Source organism: Euprymna scolopes, chromosome 46 (assembly GCF_053919585.1).
Source record: "Euprymna scolopes isolate OS-2025 chromosome 46, ASM5391958v1, whole genome shotgun sequence".
In the NCBI taxonomy this organism is placed as follows: Eukaryota; Metazoa; Mollusca; class Cephalopoda; order Sepiida; family Sepiolidae; genus Euprymna; species Euprymna scolopes.
Window position 1 is genome coordinate 184,110,218 of NC_136527.1, and position 21,349 is coordinate 184,131,566.

General features: G+C 35.9%; 1 non-coding gene across 1 annotated transcript; it reads left to right on the forward strand.

Moving 5' to 3' along the window:
• Positions 1-1,690: 1,690 nt before the first annotated feature.
• On the forward strand, positions 1,691-1,853 carry LOC145271508 (U1 spliceosomal RNA). Its single transcript, XR_013865919.1, has one exon. It is a non-coding gene; the product is annotated as a U1 spliceosomal RNA (small nuclear RNA).
• Positions 1,854-21,349: the final 19,496 nt, after the last annotated feature.

Sequence of the window (21,349 nt, forward strand, 5' to 3'; positions counted from 1 at the left end):
TCCTTATGTAATTTTTATTCTTTTTGTTTTATTTTTTTTTTTGGAAAAGAGGGATGTCATATTATGAGTTATGTCCCCTTCGGCCACCTTTTTAATATAAAACAATACAAGAGTTGCGTCCCTTGTGGTTAGTAAAAATAAATACATGGACTTGCTCCATGGCTTACCACGCTTAAATGTTTCTTGTCTTCTGGTGTCTTTTTTAATAAGGCTCATCCTGTATCATATAATGAAACAAACATAATCGGACACCTACTATACACACATATAAACACACACACACACACACACACACACACGCACGCGCGCACGCGCGTGTATATGTGTGTATGTGTGTATGTGTGTGTGTATAGTGGGTGTCCGATTATGTGTGTGTGTGTGTGTGTGTACATAAAACTGTGTGTGGCGTACTGAGAACAATATTTTTTCTCAAAAATAAAAGTGAATAAAATTTATTTTTACAAAAATATGTATACATGATTCTAGTGTATAAAATAATTACACATAAAAATTTGGTTATTTTTAATTTGTTTCTGAAAGATCGCTAGCAAATTAGCAGAATAAATAATTGGTGTTTTTTTTTCGTAATTACATTAAAATTGATAAACTAAACCTGTTTTCCTTCTGTCGGTACAAATACAACTTTTAAAAGTATATTTTATATCATTTACATTAATTATAAGCATTGTTTGCCTAAAATAACTGTTATAGTAAAGCCAGGAACTATGCTATATTATCGATTGCCTCGACGACGACGACGACGACGACGACGGCGACGACGCAAATTATTCTATGAGATTAATATATGAAAAAAAATATATAGCGTCTATTGGCATTTTTTTTAAATTACTGCTCATGTAAGAGAAAATAACTCTTTAGATCATAATTTTTATTTTATTTTTGTTTCATCCGTGCTTTGATATGATAATGGGTGCTTGTACACTTTAATCAAGACATCAAAAAATAAAAATATTGAAAAAAATATATTGTATGTACTCGTTATGGATTAAAGTTTTCATGAAAAAACAAATCACTTGATTTGGTCCAGCAGTTATTTTTTTATTTTTATTTACTTTTTTTGTTTTACCAAGGAAAATCAAATTTTAATGAGATCGATCAGGTAACGGCCATCTTTTTTTTCGCTTAGGAGAAAGGAACGACAGGAGAAGATAACTCCAATCATCGCTTAGTTTGTCAAATTTTGACGAGATTATTTTGTTTTGAAACATGAGCAGAAAAAATGCTTAGATATATATTTTTCACTTATTTTACAGAATTTCTGTGTTTTTTTAAATCATTTTTTCATTTTGTCATTTGTATAAAGCCACCCCTCCTCGTGTCCCTAAATAGCCAAATGGCGGTGATAGATCGATTACAATAAAAGTTGATTTCCTCTATAAAAAAAGTACTTGATCAAATTAAGTTACTTTTTTTCAGAAAACTTCATTCCATAACGGGTACGTACAATATAATTTTAGTTCCGTTAAGAATTGAGTTATTTTGTGAAAATGTTGGTACGTTTAAATGATAGTAAATTATTTGTTATGAATTGTTGTTATTAGTGAATGAAATGTTGTGATATACTGATATTGGTGAGAATTATGTGGGGGTATTTTAGTTTTTTATTGGTGTTTGTTGGTGGTTAGTATAGAAGTGTGATATAAATGTAGTGGTGCGCGCATAATAAAATATACTTACCTGATGTAGGGGTAACGGTGATCATTAAGGTCGTTCCCCCAGAGCGAGGCCCATCCATTGCACTGCGGTTGGGTTGACCTTTGCGATCGTCCCAAATGTGGATGACTCGGACATGCTATTTCTAAGTGTGGGGTCTGCGTTCGCGCTCACCCCGATAATACAATCAAAATCAGAAATCCTTCCCTACTACTTCCAAGTACATCTCACTCGTAGGTTTGTACTCCCTCCGCTTAATCTCTGTAATACCAAGAAATAGGCAATTTCTCTCGACCAGTTTATGATCCACTTCAATTCCAACGTTCTGATTGTATCTAATTTACATGTAAATGTAATCAACGTTTAATCGTGAGGAATTAGTCTAGCTGTCGCCTACAGCTACTGAAAGTGTCTTCTTTCGATACGCAGTGTGGACATAAGCCCTGTTACAAAATTTCTGAACTATATATTATGATAATATTAAAATTAATTTAATATTTAATTGTCATTATATGATAATGTAATGTATGATGTCTAATTTTTTTAGAAACAAAAGATGTTAATTTTTAAACAATGTTGAATTGGAGAGAAGATTAACCATAGAGCAACACGAGAATGACGTACGGCACAAGAAATATTCAAGTTGGGGGGAAAAAAAACTCAAAATCAACAAAATGCTTATAAAAAGGACGATTACTTATTACCTGGAAACTTCGTTGATCAAAGATAGACACCGTCCCAACACCTTAGGAACACCTAAACTTATCAAAAAAACTTAGGGAAAAATCAGGCGAAATCCAAAAAAATGTATGAGACAAATGGCGAACAAAGCACAAACCTCACCAAGGACGATGTGTAGGATATGTCGAAGTGACCTATTAATGTCATCTTATAAGCTCCAAAAGCGACATTTCTCTCCGCACCCACAATTGCAAAGAAACTCATCAGAAATCGACTCTTGTTAAACCTTATTATCAGACAAGGCACGCTCAATAACATCATCTTCACAGATGAAAAGTTATTCTCACTTCAACATCCCACAAGCATCAAAATGAAAATGTCCTTGTGAGAATACCTGATAATGCCGGAAAGATTTTCAAAATGAAGAAATCATCATCAGTGATGGTCTGAGCAGCCATTTCTGAAAGAGGGAAATCTCCATCAATTTTTTTAAAATGCCAATAGACTATTTTTTTCTTGTTCTTAACAAAGAACGTTACATTGAGGACATTTTTAAAAGTGAATTGACCCGATTGTATAATTCTGTATTTGCTGATTGCAAGATGGTGCGAAACTGCTTAAGTAACACAGACAACTTTAGTCCTGGATCAGCAAACAAGAATGACCTCATCACGTGATCTTAACGTTCTTGATTATTCTTTGTGGTCAATCATGGAGAGTGAATCCTTCTATACTTCTTGTAACAATATTAAAGTTCTTAAAATAAAATTGAACAAATGATGAGATAAAATGACATTAGATGTTATGTGTGCTGCTATAGATAATTTCACCTAAAAGATTTTCCCCTATTTTTCTCAATATCTATTTTCCTACTACTCCTCTCTCTCTCTCTCTCTCTCTCTCTCTCTCTCTCTCTCTCTCTCTCTCTCTCTCTCTCTCTCTCTCTCTCTCTCTCTCTCTGTATATATATATATATATATATATATATATATATATATATATATATATACACCCCCCCATAGTCGTTAGTCATATTGCTCTGTCTAAACATTGAGCACTCTTTGGTTGACACATCTTGGTTTTGTTTAAACAATACTACTAATAATATAATATAATATAATATATATATATATATATATATATATATATATCCTTACTCTCTACCGCGCTCCATCTGTTGCTTTCTTTTTTTTTTCGAAATCTCTGTCTTCCTCTGTTGCTTTCTATTGCTCCATCATATTCGCGTTCACCCCTTCTTCTATTTCTCCTTTCTCTCTCCCTCATTTACCTAATATATCTTTTTTTTCATTCTATCTTTATCCTTCCTCTTTCTCCCTCTCTCTTTTCTAATTCTGCCTCTCTCCTAATCTCATTCTCTCTTCCTCGAAACTACTCTTCCTTCCACTCACTCCCAAATCCCTCATTTATTCTAATTCTCTTAAAACTATTCTCCATTCCACCCATTTCTCAACCCCTCGTTTTTTGTTGTTCGATTTTTTTCCTCCGCATCTGTTTATTTCTTCCTTTGTCATCCACCTCTCATCATGTGGTAATCACAAAGTGGGTGCTCATTTTACGTTACATTATTATAGAAAAGTGATCCCCCACTTTTTTTAAAACTAACATTTCTTCATATCTTGGAAACTACTCATTTGCCGTAATTTCAAACGTTATTTTCGTTTTTATCCCCCGAAAACCTTATTAATTGTTAATTTTAAAAGAATTTTCAAGGGTGATTATTCATATTTACCCTAGTTTTCTTTGCTCATTTAAACTATAAGTACGCCGATATAATTCATAAGTTGTTGTTGTTTTTTTAAAAAACTTCTGCTTCAGAATACATAATTTCCCTTTATTTTCAACGCCGATGCCCGGGAGAAGGGGGTATGGGGTTAGAGATAAATAATTAAAACGAATGTCCTTATTTACTTGCATACCCACGAGGACAGAGATAGTCAGACACAAGGCCAATTTTACATATGTCAAAAACCACCATCCCATACATTATCTGCTTCTTTTTTGTTTATAAAATTGTCCAGGATTTATTGTAATTATACCATAGCAAGTGTATTTAATTGCCTGCGAAACAGATTTTCTTTATAATTTATTTAATATAAAATATAATTTTTTTTTACCATATATGATATCACTAGGCACTACCAGAAGTCACCACAGAATTACCCCCTATACGTATAACGATGTAATTTTATTATTATTATTATTATTATTTTTTACAAAGGCATCACCACATTATCAAGGCCCAGAGGCCACTCAAGGATAAGGGTTAAAGAGTGTATAGTAGAAATTGGTCAATATAGTAATCATTAGTAATGAAAATTTGGCAAATTTAATAACCTATATGGAACGGCCCATCAAGAACTTATTTACTTTAGACTTGAACACAACCATATTGTAGTCAACCGGAAAGCAGGAAAACGGAAGACAATTCCACAAGCGTGCAGTTCTAAGAAAGAAGCTTTGTTCATGGAATCTACGTTTAGGTTTAGGCACAGATAAAGAGTGGGGGAAATTATTGATAGTGTTTACAGCAAGACGAGTGTTTCTTGTGAAAGTTTGGCGAGGAGGGACCATAGATTGAAGCTCAGTTGAACACTTTCCATGAAACTAACGATACGTCAGAGACAAACTCGCAACATCTCTTCTGTGAGATAGAGGTTGCAAGGAGGAGAAAAGGACATCTCCTACGAGGCTACGAAGTCTATTTTGAACTCTATCAAGGCAGGACAAGTCCTTTCTAGCAGCTCCTGCCCAGATGTGGCAACAGTATTCCATCCTTGGACGTACCTGGCTCTTATATAGATAGAGAATAGCATCAGCAGTGAGATATCTACTGGATCGATAGAAAGATCCCACCACTTTTCCAGCGGCCTTGGCAACAGATTTGATATACGTGTTCCATTTAAGATCAGGAGTAATGGTCAAGCCCAGAAGCTTGTCAAAACTTGAGGCCTCCTGAAGACGAGAGCCATTCATTTCAATTGATGACAAATGTGGATTAGAATGTTGATGATGTAAAGAGAGAAGCTTGGTTTTAGATGCATTAAAAGTAACCAGCCACTCCTTTCCCCATTGTACTACGTGCTCAAGATCAGAGGAGAGAGAATTGGAGAGAACTTGGTCGTTTACTGTCTTAGATGTGGTACCATAAATGGTAGTGTCGTCAGCATTAATGTCTACAAATGATGTAAGGATATGATTTGGAAGATCATTAATGTAGATCAGGAAAAGAGTTGGGCCCAGGATGGATCCCTGAGGGACACCAGCATTAATACTGTGAGCTTCTGATTTTTGCCCCTCAACTACTACTCTTATGAACCTATCAGAAAGAAATGATTTAATAATTGAGAAGACTTTTCCAGCTATACCATAGCTAGCGATCTTATGAAGTAAACCTTTATGCCATACCCTTTCAAAGGCTTTAGATATGTCAAGAACAATTGCCCTAGAAAGATTGCCACCGTCGAGAGATTTGCTAATCTTATGCGATATAACTGTAAGCACATCTGCTGTAGATCTAGCAGAACGGAAACCATATTGAGTGTCACTAAGAAGGTTATTTTTGTTAAGATGTTTGATTACTTCTGTATTTAACACAGATTCTAGCAACTTACTCATGACGCACAGGAGACTTATTGGCCTGTACTGAGAGGGGGATGAGCGATCACCTGAATTCTTAAATACAGGGCATACTGATGAGATTTTCCAGGGAGATGGGAAACTATTCTCCTTAAGACAACGTTTAAACAGTTTTGTAAGTATGGGCGCTAGTTCAGGTTGAAGTTTTTTGAGTACTATAATTGGAATACCATCAGGGCCAGTTGCTTTACTCGAATCAAGGTTTTTGATTAGCTTCGCAACATCACGTACAGATATACGTATATCACATAGCGTGTTTTCTGATACAGGAGGAAATATTGGGGGTTGGCGGTCTTGGTCGCAAAGGGTAGAATTAGCTGCAAAGTTCTTGACAAAGAGTTTGGCTTTGTCTGATGCTGACGAGATTACCTCAGGTCCATTGATAATAGTTGGGATGGAGCACACGCTTCTGTTCAGGATTCTGTTTGCTATTTGCCAAAACTGGTGGGAACCAAGCCGCTGCTCAGCTACTTTGGAATTAACAGATTGAGCATACAACTCTTGCGTTCCTTATTACTTTCTTCCAATGGTTGCTGGCAGTCCTGAAAACGGCTTTAGTTTCCATACATCTATTACGTTTGAAGCAGTGGAAAAAGTGATTGTGCGCAATGGCAGCAGCACATTCTGGAGAGAACTATGGCTGGCTGTTAGGTTTTTGCTGAAACTTTTTAGAGGGTATGAAATGGTCAATGCCTACAATTAACCATTCAGTTAGGTCTAATACTATAGAGGACACATCCTTTTTAAACATGGAATGCAGAGGTAGATCAGATATAAATGTACGGAAGCTATCCCAGTCAGCCTTAGTGTATCGATATACTGTACGATGAAGAGGTACGTCTGGGGACTTATTACATTTCATTTTTATCTTAATTGATACAACAGAGTGGTCGGAAGATCCAAGAGGCGACAGAACAGAAACTGAACATAGTTCAGGGCAAGTTGTGAGAAAAAGGTCTAGTAGGCTCGCATACTGGCCGTCATTATCGGGCACACGATATAACGTTTGTACCATTTAGAAGAGGAATGGCAAAATAAACTAGTAATAATTTTTTTAAATCTTTTTCATCGAATGAAAGTAATGAAATTTAGAAACGAAAATCGTGTTTACAGAATTGGCGCTTTAAAATAACGTTCCCATGTAGTAAGTTTTTCGAACGTGGAAACATACCTGTTTTTAATAAATCTAGCAAAAATCAACTAATGGTCAGATTTTCGTGAACTTTTTGCTGCTTATCCATTTTAGAATGAAATTACATATAAACGTCAGTTTCCGTAAAATATATGAGGGAAAATAATTTTTTAGTGCGTCCCCCCCCATATTTATTTTTTTCGAAATTTGAACAAAATATATTTAAATCTATCGAAATTTCTATTTGTTATGAAACATAAGAGTTCACATCAGTAAAACATATTTATTTTTTAAACATTTAAATACACATATTGAACAAAAAATTACATTGAATTGCAATTTAAAAAATAATATAAATTTAATATTATTATGTTTTTTTTTAAGTAAGGTTTTTTTCCAGTTAATAAGCAGTTGAATTGCCAAGAAAAAGAAACTTCTTAAAAATTAATTATTTTTTAAAAGATAAAAAACGATTAAAATTCCATTATTTCAAAATGTTCCGTTACAACATAGATTTTTAATTAATTGTGTTTAAATATTTTTTTAAATATTAAGTTTTAATGTAAACAGGACTCTTTTAAGCTATTTTATCGCCAGATAAAAAAAATTGAAAATATTATTGCACAAATATTAAGCATTTTGTAGCCCCCCCCCCCATATTTTCTAGTCTCTTTTTACCGAAGAAAATATGGAACCCCGTATGAATGAACATTCAGTAAAACCGTATTTCATATTTAATATACAAATGTTTATAATATTATTAATCGTTAAACTGTGTAAATCTTAAAACCTAACAAAATTATAACAAACATTAATTATTAATTGCAGTTTGAAGAAGATAAACAAAGGTTTTAAAAAATCATTAAGTCGTTTCTGCTTTTCCATTTAACACAAATCTGACGTCACGGAAACATGAGGTCCAATCTTCACAATCGTTTGGCAGTCCCTAGATATCACGTACATCGCTATGGTATAATTATTACCATACTGTTATAATAAATTACTGTAACTCTTCAGGAAATGAATCATAGTTATTCCCCTTGGCTAGAACTAAGGATTACGCCATATTGATTTTGCCAACCACGTGTATATATTTTAAGCTGATAAAACCTTTACGAAAGGCATTCTTATTCATTCTTCTGTTTTCATTTCAATTTTATCAGCTTAAAAATAAAAAATAAAAAAAAATGGACAAATTACTGCGGCCAGACAGATTTAACACGGAACCAACTGCTCCGAATTCGGAAAAAATATACAAACATTGGAAGTTAACATTCGAATACTATCTACGCACGTTAAATAACGGCCAAATCGAAAACAATGCGCAAAATCTTTTCGCTTTGATCAATTTTGTCTCGGCGACAATTTTCGAAATTATAAGCGACGCCACGGATTACAACAGCGCCATTGAAACGCTAGACGCTATTTATATGAAACCAACAAATATTGTATTTAACAGACATCAACTCCTGACAAGTAAACAGAAACCGACACAAACCATCGACGAGTTCATGCAACAATTGGAAGTATTCGCTAAATCTTGCGAATTTCAAGCGGTAAGTGCCGAGGAAAACAAAAAAACAATATATACGGCACGCGTTCATTAGCGGCATCTCGTCTTCGTCTATCCGTCAGCGCCTACTTGAAAAACCTTTCTCGACGCTACAAGAGACATTTACAGTGGCTAGGTCCCTAGAACAAGCGGAGAAGCATATGGCCAGCTTCGATTACCACCCGAGCGTAACAGCTACCGTAGTTCAACCAGAAGAAACTCCCTTAGCCGCTGTAAAAGGAAATACATTACAAAAAGGAATTTGTTTCTTCTGTGGGAACACACGGCATGCACGGGCGATGTGTCCTGCGCGTAATGCCGAGTGTAGAAAATGTTAAAAAAAAATGGCCATTGGGCTAAGGTATGTAGATCATCCTCCTCTCCTGCTGCTGTGTTGTACGACCCGGACTCCCCCACCCCCCACCCAATCTCTCCTGACTAGGAACGGGTGCCAAAGACATCACCTACACCAAATGCGAAATAAATGGGCAGGTAGTGAATGCTATGGTAGACTCCGGCAGCGTGGGGACGTTCATTAGCAAAAATACAGCAAGAAAGCTGAAACTTTTTGTTATCCCCAAACTGAAAACCGTAGCATTGGCGGACCCGAATCATCATGCTAAAATCATCAGCGAAACTGTTGTTGACATCTCTCTAAACGGTAAAAATCACCACGCCATGACGATGGAAGTAATTAAGGACCTGTTCACGGATATGATTGTCGGAAAAGACCTTCTAAAACAATATAAAACTGTGATGTTGAAATTCGACGGTCCCAGGGAAGAACTTGTTATTGGAGCGATGGGTAAGAGTAACAGATTTCTATGTATCAAAATTTCTCCTCCTCCCCTCTTCTCTCATCTTTCTACTCGGACGACCCCTATTGCCACCAAATCTCGTCGTCTCCCATTCACTGACAACATTTTTATTAAAGAGGAAACTGCCAGAATGCTGAGGGAAGGCATAATAGAGCCCTCTATATCTCCTTGGCGAGCCCAAGTTTTAGTGACCTCTAACGAGAATCAAAAAAAAAAAAGAATGGTGGTCGACTACAGCGACACCATAAATAGATTTACAGAACTAGATGCCTATCCCATGCCTAACATTACTAAAATGATTGATGACATAGCTCGATACAACATTTTTACAACACTTGACCTGAAGTCTGCTTACCATCAAATCCCAATTAGTCACGCTGATCGGAAATACACAGCATTCGAAGTAAATGGAAAACTTTACCAATTTACTCGTATCCCTTTTGGAATCACTAACGGAGTGAGTGCCTTTCAAAGATGCATCGATGGTATTGTAGAAAGAGAAAAATTAACAGATACTTTTGTGTATGTAGACAATGTCACGATATGCGGAAAGGATCAACAAGAACATGATTTCAAAGGTTTTATAATGTAGCAAAAAAATGCAACATCACACTCAACCAAAGTAAGAGCATCATTTCTATTACTTCTATCACACTTCTTGGGTACACAATCCAGAACAACCAAATTACTCCTGATTACCTTAGGCTAAAACCACTCCTTGAAATGCCACCGCCTCTAAATTTACAGTCGCAAAAACGAATAATTGGTATGTTCTCTTACTATAGTAAATTCATTCGAAATTTTTCTGATAAGATACTGCCGCTGAACTATAACAGGGAGTTTCCACTACCCCCGTCTAATCTAAATTCTTTTCAGACGCTGAAGACCGACTTAAGTAATGCCACCCTTATAACTGTTGACCCGGACAAAGAATTTGTAGTGGAAACTGATGCCAGTAAATACTGCATTGCTGCTACGCTGAACCAACAGGGGAGACCCGTTGCATTCTTTTCTCGGACACTAAGCCCGAACGAGATTAGACATCACGCGGTCGAAAAAGAAGCTGCTGCGATTGTCGAAGCTCTTCGAAAGTGGCGACACTTCTTACTCGGGAGACATTTCAAAGTTATTACAGATCAAAAGAGCGTCAGTTTTATGTTCGATAATAAGAGAAAATCAAAACTTAAAAATGATAAGATATGTCGTTGGCGGATCGAACTATCACAATTCAAATGCAGCATTATTTACCGCCCAGGAAAGGAAAATACAGCTGCTGATACGTTTTCTCGCATCTCGGCATTAACGCACACTTTGTAAGACCTCCGCGACTTGCATGCTACACTATGCCATCCTGGAGTCACGCGACTCAGCCATTTCATCCGGACAAGAAACCTTCCTTTCTCTTTAGAACAAATTAAAAACATAACAGACTCGTGCCCCTCCTGTCAGTATTTGAAACCTAAATTTGCCAGTTGTAACAAAGGAACACTCATACAGGCTATACTACCTTTCCAGCGACTAAACATCGACTTTAAAGGCGCTTTACCTACTTCTGTACGTGGTAACAAATACTTACTCACCATAATTGATGAATATACTCGCTTTCCCTTTGCCTTCCCCTGTAAGCATATGACTAGTAAAACCGTGATCCATTGCCTAAACCAACTATTTGCTATTTTTGGCATGCCCGATATGATACACACTGACCGGGCTGCCGACTTCCTTGCAGGAGAAATCAAAGATTACTTACGTGGCAAAGGTATCGCCACCTCTAAAACAAGTAGGTTTCACCTTGAGGGTAACGGGAAAGTTGAGAAGCTGAATGGAACTTTATGGAAGGCCATCCAAACGACCTTACACTCTAGCAACATGAAACTGCCTCATTGGGAAGATATACTACCAAACGCTCTCCATTCAATCAGGTCGTTACTATGCACTGCCACCAATACGACTCCTCATGAGAGAATGTTCAAATATAGTCGTAGATCTTCCTCCGGAACTTCTGTTCCCACATGGGCGAAACCAGGCCCAGTATATGTCAGAAACCATACTAAGTCTAGTAAGCTCGACCCTCCAGTAACCCCTGCTACCTTATTAGACATCAACCCCTACTATGCTCATGTACGACTACCCTCTGGTACGGAAACTACTGTCAATGTGCGAGACCTGGCCCCTAACTCCTCAAACCAAGAAGACGAACACGATGAAAACAATACTGCAAGCCCTGAAGCCCGTAAAGAACCGCCACCTGACGAAAACAATATCGACGTGGAGGATAAGAATCACTTACCTGATCCTGAACATATCCATACTAGCCACGATGTGGATGCTGAGAACAAAAATCTCTGTGAGTCAGTGCGGAGATCGTCCAGAATGCGGCGATTTCCAAGTAAATATAAGGACTTTTTAACCTAGTACTGAACAGACTAAATTTAACTTCTGTAATTCCATACTTAATTATTGTTGAAGGGGAAAATGTTATAATAAATTACTGTAACTCTTCAGGAAATGAATCATAGTTATTCCCCTTGGCCGGAACTAAGGATTCCGCCATATTGAATTTGCCAAACACGTGTATATATTTTAAGCTGATAAAACCTTTACGAAAGGCATTCTTATTCTTCTTTTATCATTTCAGACGCTACATGTTCAAGTCATTTCATATTATCGTTCATGTTTTCAATTCATGTTTGTTTTGTTTGTTTTAATATATTAAGTGTCTCTCTGTCTGTGTTACCACTCGAATACAGAATAAATAATGAAATAAAAAGTGAAAATATTAATAAATCGTGTAAGTTTGTCTCCAGCTGATCAAACAATAACTAAAAATATAAAAATACAACAGAGTTCATGATAAAGATCTTACCATGAGGTTAACTGATAGTTATTAACAGACAAAAACACACACCATATAGTAAAGTTTATCTTTAAAAAGTTTTGCTAATATTTTTTATTAGGACAGTTAACCATTATATTACTTTCTTGCAAGTTTATTTTGTGGAGGATGTGTTAAATGTATTGGTGATTGAGAAGCAAGAGGTCACAAGTGAAAACGAAATATAACAATTTATGATAGTGAAAGGATGTAGATTTATTTACATAAATATACATGTGAAGAAATGAATATAGAAGGAATAAGAGTTCGTTGGCTAGAAAAAGGAATTAAGTAACGTTACTTGCGATTTATAAGACGATAGGTCAGGAGTGCTGGTTGAGTAGCCATGTCTACCAAAGTGACTCATTGGGAACATGTGGACTGATTATTTTTTTTTAGCTTGGATGAAGAATCTTAACTTAAAGTTTCTAATCCTTAGAATGAAACTAATATATATATATATATATATATATATATATATATATATATATATATATATATATATATTAAGTTGTATCTATGTAACTATGTTCATGCAACTGTGTCTATTGATGTATATAAAACGTTTTTGCAAATTTCAGAAACAAAGGCTAATACATATATTTTGAATTGTGTCTATGAAACTATGTTCATGCAACTGTGTCTATTGATGTATATATAATGTTTTTACAAATTTCAGAAACAAACCTTAATACATATAGTTTGAATTGCATATATATAACGATGTTTATGCAAATGTGTCTATTGATGTATATATAATGTTTTTACAAATTTCAGAAACAAATATTAATACATATATTTTGAATTGTGTCTATGTAACGATGTTTATGCAAATATTAATGTATATATAATGTTTTTACAAATTTCAAAAACAAAGATTAATACATAAATTTGAATTCGGCTGTCTTGTTTGTCTCCGCCTAATCAAATAATAACTAAAAAACATATTTCATGAGAAAAATCCTATCATGAGGGTAACTAATACTTCTTAACACAGACAGACACAAAACTTATAGTAAAGTTTATTTTCAAAAAGTGTGGATACAGTTTGGGTTTGCAAATATTCTGTCTAATTTTTGTTTTCTTAATTAGGGCAATTGCCTCTAGCACAATAATTACATAACTTTCTTGCAAGTTTTCTGTGCTTTCAATGTATTTAAGAGACCCTTTGCACCACTTAATCTTCTATGAGATAAATCTATATCCGAGAGATCTTTTATGCGTCTGTTACTGTATGTATAATGATCAATCTTCTGTTTTATTAGTATGATCGAACAATATCGACTCAAGTAAGTCCATCTGCTTTCACAAATTTCAGAGACAACATTGATTTTAACCAATCATGCCTTACTCAGTTATATGTGAGATCCACTAAGACTCTTATAATTGTTACTTCTTTGCGAAAAGATTTCCTCCTAATTGTTTTTTTAATCTACATTCAAGTCAATAATGTTCATAGATGTTATATGCTACCAGGTGAGTGATGAGCTTTTATATTTATCTGTGTTCGATTGACTGTTATATTTATTAACCATGTAATAAAGTAAGGGTGTGGGTAGGTTGATGCCCCCCGTTAGGAAGAAAGGCAAAACCACTTGGCATCAAGTTGTTTATTTAAGAAACCTCAAAACTCTGTGTGTTAAAGGTTAACAAAAACTGTATTTACTAACTGTTTATTTGAGTTCGATCAGATCTTTGAAGCGAGCCATTGTGTTATTTTTGTAAATGATAATTTAGATTATGGACTGAGAATTGAATTTATAAACAAAATATTTATTAACCATGCTTCTGTGAGTTCATACCAAATCAACAGATACAACAACTATAGTTGATATACATTGATAAAAAAAAAAAACGTTGCAATAGATTGATAGAACAACTATAGTTACGATGGATTGATAAAGCAACAACGATTGTTGCTATTGATAAAACAACTATAGTTAACATCACTTGAAGAAGGTGCATAAAAGCTAATGACATATTATTTGGGTTGCAAACACTTTGTGATTTTGAATATTTGGTCATGGTTACTAGTGAAAAGTATCCTCATGCCTGGTTGTTGTGACAAATCCCTATACTGATAAACCTTAGACACTCAAGGATAGTGTCTAGTAGGAATTAAAAAGTGTGAGTTCTCATGTGAGTCACTAACTTTGATTTGTGAGAACCAGTATTTACACACTTCACAAGAATATGGGGGTTTCCACACTATGAATTCTCATATGTCTCACTAACTTTGATTTTTGAGAACAAGAATATCTGCACAGTTCACAAGAATATGGCTTTTCTTTTTTTTTTTTTTAACTTCAGTAAGTTTTAAGATATAAAGGGGATCCCTCCTGGAGCTAACACTTGATTCTGTTATGTTTTAAATTTATATCCGAAGGCTCTTTGAAAGGCCAGTTGCTCCTATCAAACCGGTATAATGTTTATTTTTTTTCAGAGACCATGTTGCTTTTAGATCATTTTTAGGTCCTGATATTTTATATTTTCCCGTTCAGCTCTATTAAGGCCAAAGTCGTTTGGAAATGTGACATCGATAATGAGTGCAGTCCTTTCGGGCTTGTTCCATATTACTATATCTAGCTTGATGGCCTTGTCTTTTGTGTATCTGCCCGCCTGTATGTCTTTGTCATAGAACACGATCACTTTTCCGTTTAATGTTATCGGTGGTGGTTCATGTTCTCAGATGTTCGTCGATCTGTCAAGTTGAATCTCTCCACAGATCTTCCAATGGAGGTACTTACATACTTTGTTGTGACGGGCAGTGTAAAGGCCATCTGCCAATAAGATTGGACATGCAGACATTAGGTGGCTTGGGCTCTCAATTGCTGAGTGGCAAAACCGGCATTGGCCATTTGCTTGTAGGCCAGCCATTTTTTTGGAATCCATTTGTGAGTAAGCCCTGATATTGACTGGCTACAATAAGTCTTTCCTCATCAAATGGAAGTCTCCCGCTCTTGAGCCATTGGAGTGAAGCATCTTTGTCTATATATTCCTGTTTAAGCTCCTCTAGGAACTTTCCTGCTCTTTTATTTTGTTCCCATCCTTGTTTTTTTTGTGTGTCTATCTCGATTTCGGTGTATTTCTTTCTCTTTTTCTTGCAATCTGTGTTGCTGGTTCATCATATACCTCGGCAGTATTTTCCAGTATGGCACATCCAAAGTTTTCAGCAAGCTTTGTGACTGAGGTTTGTCGGGGTAGGCGTTCATGGTGGTCCCTCACTATTTCTATTGACATATCTGTTGAGCTTTTAATATACTGCCCCATGCTTACTATGGTGGCTCGATATGCATGGTTTATTTCAGTGAGACCGAGGCCACCCTCTCTTCGTGGAAGGTATATCATGTCCATACATTGATTTCGGTATATTATTTTATGTAAGGTTAGGAGTTTCCTGGTCGTTGTATCTAACCTATTGATATTGCATTGAGGCCAACCAATTACATTCTCCTCTATACCGAGGTACTTATATGTGGCATCCTCTCCTAGATCTTCAATAAAGCCATCATCGAACCGAATATTTTCGGATGTAGTCTTTTTTCTTTTTTTTTTTATTGTGCATTTGGCACATTTGTCAAATCCAAACTACATGCAGGCACCCTCTGTGAAAGTCTTTACATTTTCTATCAGAGAGACAAGCTGTTTTTCTGTCTCTGCATAGAGTTTGAGATCGTCCATAAAAAGTAGATGATTTACTCTTTTACTTTTTTCTTTTTTTCTTCCTTTACAAAGATTGTGCCCAGCATCATATTTTTAGGAGTTTGTTGAATGGGTCAATAGTAAGGCAGAAGAGCAGTGGTGACAGACTACCACCTTGAAATACACCTCGCTGGACACTGAGATTTGAAGTGTCTATTGTCCCTTCCATGTGGTGTAGTGCAATTGATGTTTGCCACATGGCCATTTGTTTTTTAAGGAATGTCCTTATGTTCTCATTGACATTATATATCTCCAAAAATCGCAGTATCCAGGAGTGAGGCACACTATCGAATGACTTTTTGTAGTCTATCCAAGACATTGACAGGTTCCTTTGACGCTTTTTGCAGTCCTCTCGGATGGTTTTGTTGAGAAGTTGGTCTTTGTACCAAGTTTATTCCTGGTAAATCCCTTTGGTTCGTTTTCAAGGTATTTGCCATCGGTCAGGTGTTGATAGATTGCATCTGCAATCATTCCTGTAAGCTACTTGTATGTGGTTGGGAGGCAGCAGATAGACCCGTATTTATTAGGCAAGTGAGTCTCTTGGGTCTTGAGTATCAGAGTCGTTTTGCCAAGAGTTAACCACTCCGGTGGATCTTCCTCGCCGCTCACAACACGAGTAAATGCCTGCGCATAATGTTCATGAAGCGCTGTGAGTTTTTTAAGCCAGAAATTGGAAATCTGGTCAATTCCTGGGATTTTAAATTTGCTGAAGTGGATGATTTTTTTCTTATAGCATCTTTCGTGATATTTAGTGGTAGCATATTCTAGAAGTGTAAGCCATGTTTAGTTCCAAAACAGTTTCAGATGGTTCGTTGTTCTAAACAAGTCTTGAGGGGTGACTGGTTTGCAGTAGACAGAACAGTTTCCGATGGTTCGTTGTTACACACAAGTCCTGAGAGGTGACTTGTTTGAAGTAGACAGTTCCACGGAGCAAAATATTCTTACCGTGTCGAGACGGAAAAAAACATGTGAAATTGCTACATACAAGATTTAATATTTATGGACCAATTCTGGTTTCTGATTGGTTGGTAGCAGAACGTGAATTCATTCGATTCGTCAGTTCCTAGCAGCATCGTTTATAAATAGAATCGTCCGACTGTGTGGAATCATACCCCATTATAACACTGTTGTGATGGGATGTGTCTCCTAGCGGCTTCGGCTGCAGGGAGACAGGGTAGTACACGTCCAGGATTCGTCACTTGACACTCAGCCCAACAGGTGAGGGGCCGGGAACTGGCCCAGCACCTGTTGAACTAAAGTACACTGCCTGGGTAATACCTAGGAGGTCCACTCTCCCAGGCCTTGCCACTGGGCTTTCCGGTGGGGAAGGTTATTGCTTGCTGCCTGAGGCACTCACACCGGGGTTACTCGGGCAATTTTTAAAATTGCAGGAGTGCTCCTCCTTTAGAGGAGCCTGCGGGGTTCCCACTTTCCCGGCCTTGTGCGACATATTGCTGAGGTGGGCAATAATTAAATATTTACCCCATTATAACTCCACAATATTGCAACATCCTCCCTATTTTTTTTATAATGGGGAAGTCCCTTGTGTACGTTCTGATCAAAAATAAATAAAAGCCATTTCTTAAATTTGATTATGTAGTTTTGTAAAAAAAAAAAAGAAAAAACGCATACATATAAATAAATATACATAAAAATAAACATACATGCAGTTTAAAGAGTTTTTTGTTAATTAAAACAATGCAAAAAAGATAGGACATTTTTGAAAAAAAAGAAAACTAATGTGCACAAAAAATAAAAGAAGTCAATTGTAATTTCTGCGCACCTTAAAATAAGCATGCAAAAAGTATTTTTTCGAAAAGGAAAATTACAAGTTTTTTTGTTCTTTTTTCAAGTGACTTTCTCTTTTTTATTTCAGCAAAAGTATTAGTTACGCATTAGTAGGTTAAAGTTTTAATACAAATAAAATGGATATAGTTTAATGCCTTGTCCAGCACTATTTTTCTTCATATATAGACATGTATATACATACAGAGCCGTGAAAAAAAAATTATTCAGCTGAATCCCCCAACAAGTTTGGAGAAAAACGCTTTAACTTTATTCTTGTTGCGGGTTTGGTGAATACATCAGCGATATTTTGTTATGATGATATGTAATTCAATATAATGGATTCCGTTTTCACCTGTTTTTTTATGAAATGGTATTTTATATCTATATGCTTAGATCTTTGGTTGATTATCCTGTTCTGTGCTAAGACTATACTGGCTTGATTATCACAATGAGTTACTACGGGGCTTTTAGTTAATTCTGGCTCTAAAATAGTCTTTAGGATATTTTAAAGGTAGAGTGCTTCCAGGGTCGTGTGTGTGATCGCGATAAATTCTGCTTCACACGTCGAGAGAAATACAATCTGTTGCTTTTAAGATTTCCATGAAATAATAGGCCCATTTTCTGAGAGTCTGAAACAATATCCAGATATACTCTTGCGATCTTCATCGTTTCCCCAATCTCAATCCGAAAAACCTCCTAATTTTAGGGGATTTCTTGATTTTCTAAATACTAACTTCTGTTCTTTTTAAATAAGGCAGGACTTGTTTAGCTCTGTTTAAATCCTTCATTGTCGGTCGTGATAATTTTTGTGAGTTTTGTTACTGTATAGCATATGTCGGGCCTGGTTGCAGTCATTAAATATATAAGACTACCTATAATTTCGCGGTACTGTTTGTTATTTATTATTTCAGATTCTGTGTGTATATTTTTATTAATATCATTTTCGACTGGTGTAGAGCGTTTCTTGCACTCTCCCATTTCAAATTTTAATAGTATTTTGTCGATGTATATCGATTGAGTCATCGTAACAAGTCCTTTGCTTTGAGTAAATTCTACCCCCCAGAAACCAGGATATTTTTCCGAGATCGGTCATTTAGAATCTTTTACTTAATTAGTTCTTAACATCAGTTAACATTATGTCACAATTTGATGCGATTAAAATACTATCGCCCCACAAAACCAAAATCAGTAGTTTATCGTCTTTCTGTTGGGTATATAAACAGGGGTCTACAGCGCATTGTCTAAATTGTTGTTTAATAATATTATCATGAAATACTGTATTCCAACACTGAACACTCTGCTTTAGACCATATAATGAATTGTTAAGTCGCCACACGCTATTTTTCATTATAAATCCCTCTGGAGGGGTAATATAAATTTCACAGTCTATTGCAGCATTCAAATAAGTATTTTTTACGTCCATTTGATGGATGTTTAAGTCATATTGGATGTTTTGATTCGGATCCATCGAAATAAAGACGCACGCTGGGCGCATAATCTCTAGAAGTGTAAGTCATATTTAGTTTAAAAATATATTTCCTGTACAAGCTGCCACAAATCAAGGTGCAAATATAAACTTTAGCCCCAATAAATAAAAACTGGTATACCCAAATGGAACTGTATTCGACATTAAAGAAAATGGAAGACTATATTATTTAAATAGTGTAGTCCCATCGATAACCGCCTGCCATGATCTACAGACATGGCATAAAATTATTGGACATTGCAATATTCCTGATATCAAAAAGTTGCCGACTGTAGTTGATGGAATGAAAATACGAACATCAAAAACTTCAACTGCGACGTCTGTACGCAAGGGAAAATGACAAACTATTAAAGCAAGATACCAGACAAAAAGGCCAAAAAATCCTATCAATGGTGCATTGTGACTTGAATGGTCCCGTAGAACCGATGGCTAGAGAACATTATAGATATATGAATACGTCCATTTAATGGATGTTTAGGTCATATTGAATAGCAATAGTCGATTTGATAATCTTTTTATATTGTCGATCACAAAAAAATCGGGTCGCCTTCTATTTCTTTTGGGATATGTTTCTACTTTATGATCATCATCATCATGGACACTCTTGTCTCCGTTATTTTTATTGTCTTCGTTTGTTTAAATTATTTGAGGGAATATAATTTCATCTTCTTCATATGACGGGGTTTCGTCTGTAAAATTAAACGTGTCTGTGAATTTTACACATCGAATTCTTTTTATTTTTATTTTTGGAAAAATACTAAATTGGCTGGACTGTTTTTATCGTATCCAAGAAATATACCTCTGTCGGCTTTAATATTCAATTTTCTGCTACCTTAGCTCTTAGCCGCACTTGGTTATGGAGTGAATAGTCGGTTTTAAGTTCATTCATCTTCTTTTTTAATGTTTCCCCTGGGCTGTCACATAACAGAAAGGCAGATATCTGGGATGTTCCCTTTCTGAGTTTTAAGATTTTCTGTTGTAGCCTACTTTTCAAGACTGATTCTTTTGTTGTGACCTGAAATTCTCTTTTTTTCTCTTTATGGTGAGGCTAAAGTTTCCTCTGCATATACCATGCTGCCCCAAAAGTTGCATGGTTTATTTCAGTTAATGACGCATTAGTTCGGACAAGTTTTGTGAGAGCATCATTCACTTTCGTAACAAGGATCTTGAAGGCTTTGGTACAATTTATTTTCACCAGTCTTGGTCGATCTTCAACAGCGAGGCATCGTGCCATTTCTATTGTTAGCCAGTTCTTCTTCCAGCTTCATCTGGTTTGCATCCAATGTAATGTTTACAGGTGGGGCATTGCAGTGTTGTTTTTGCCCATATTTTAGTTGAGATATTTTCAGGGGTGAGCCTTGAGGAGAGTTACCGTTGTTTATTGGGCGTTGCCCTCGATAATGTGCTTCCTCTGTCAATGTTAAGTCTGGGACCATGTCGGGTAGTTGAGGTGAAGTGGGTTCTGGAAAGAGGGATGGGGTTGCTTATTGGGCAGATGTCATCATTAAGCGAATATCTCTAATCATACTGGAAATCTGCTCTGAAGGGAAGATTTCTTTTTTTTTATTTAACTTCAGTAAGTTTTAAGATATCAAGGGGCTCCTTCCTGCAGCTAACACTGGATTCTGTTATGATTCAAATTTATATCCGAGTGCTTTTTTAAGAATAGATGCTGTAAAATCAGAGAATTAAACTCTTAATTCACATTCATATTGTTTAAATGTTTAATATTATTCTATGGAAAAAGTATCCTCATGTCAGGTTGTTCTGACAAACCCCTGTAACAGAGAAACCTTAGACACTCGAGGATAGTGTCTAGTGGGCATTCAAGTTCTTTTTCCCCTTTTTTCTTCACTCATTTTTCGTAAACTTTTTCTTCTAGAGGTGGGACATCCAACCAGATGTCTGACATTTACCCCTATTTTAGTGAGTCCAACCAAGAGATCTTTTCAGGATTCTAGCTGTCCCTTTCAGTGCAATCGTT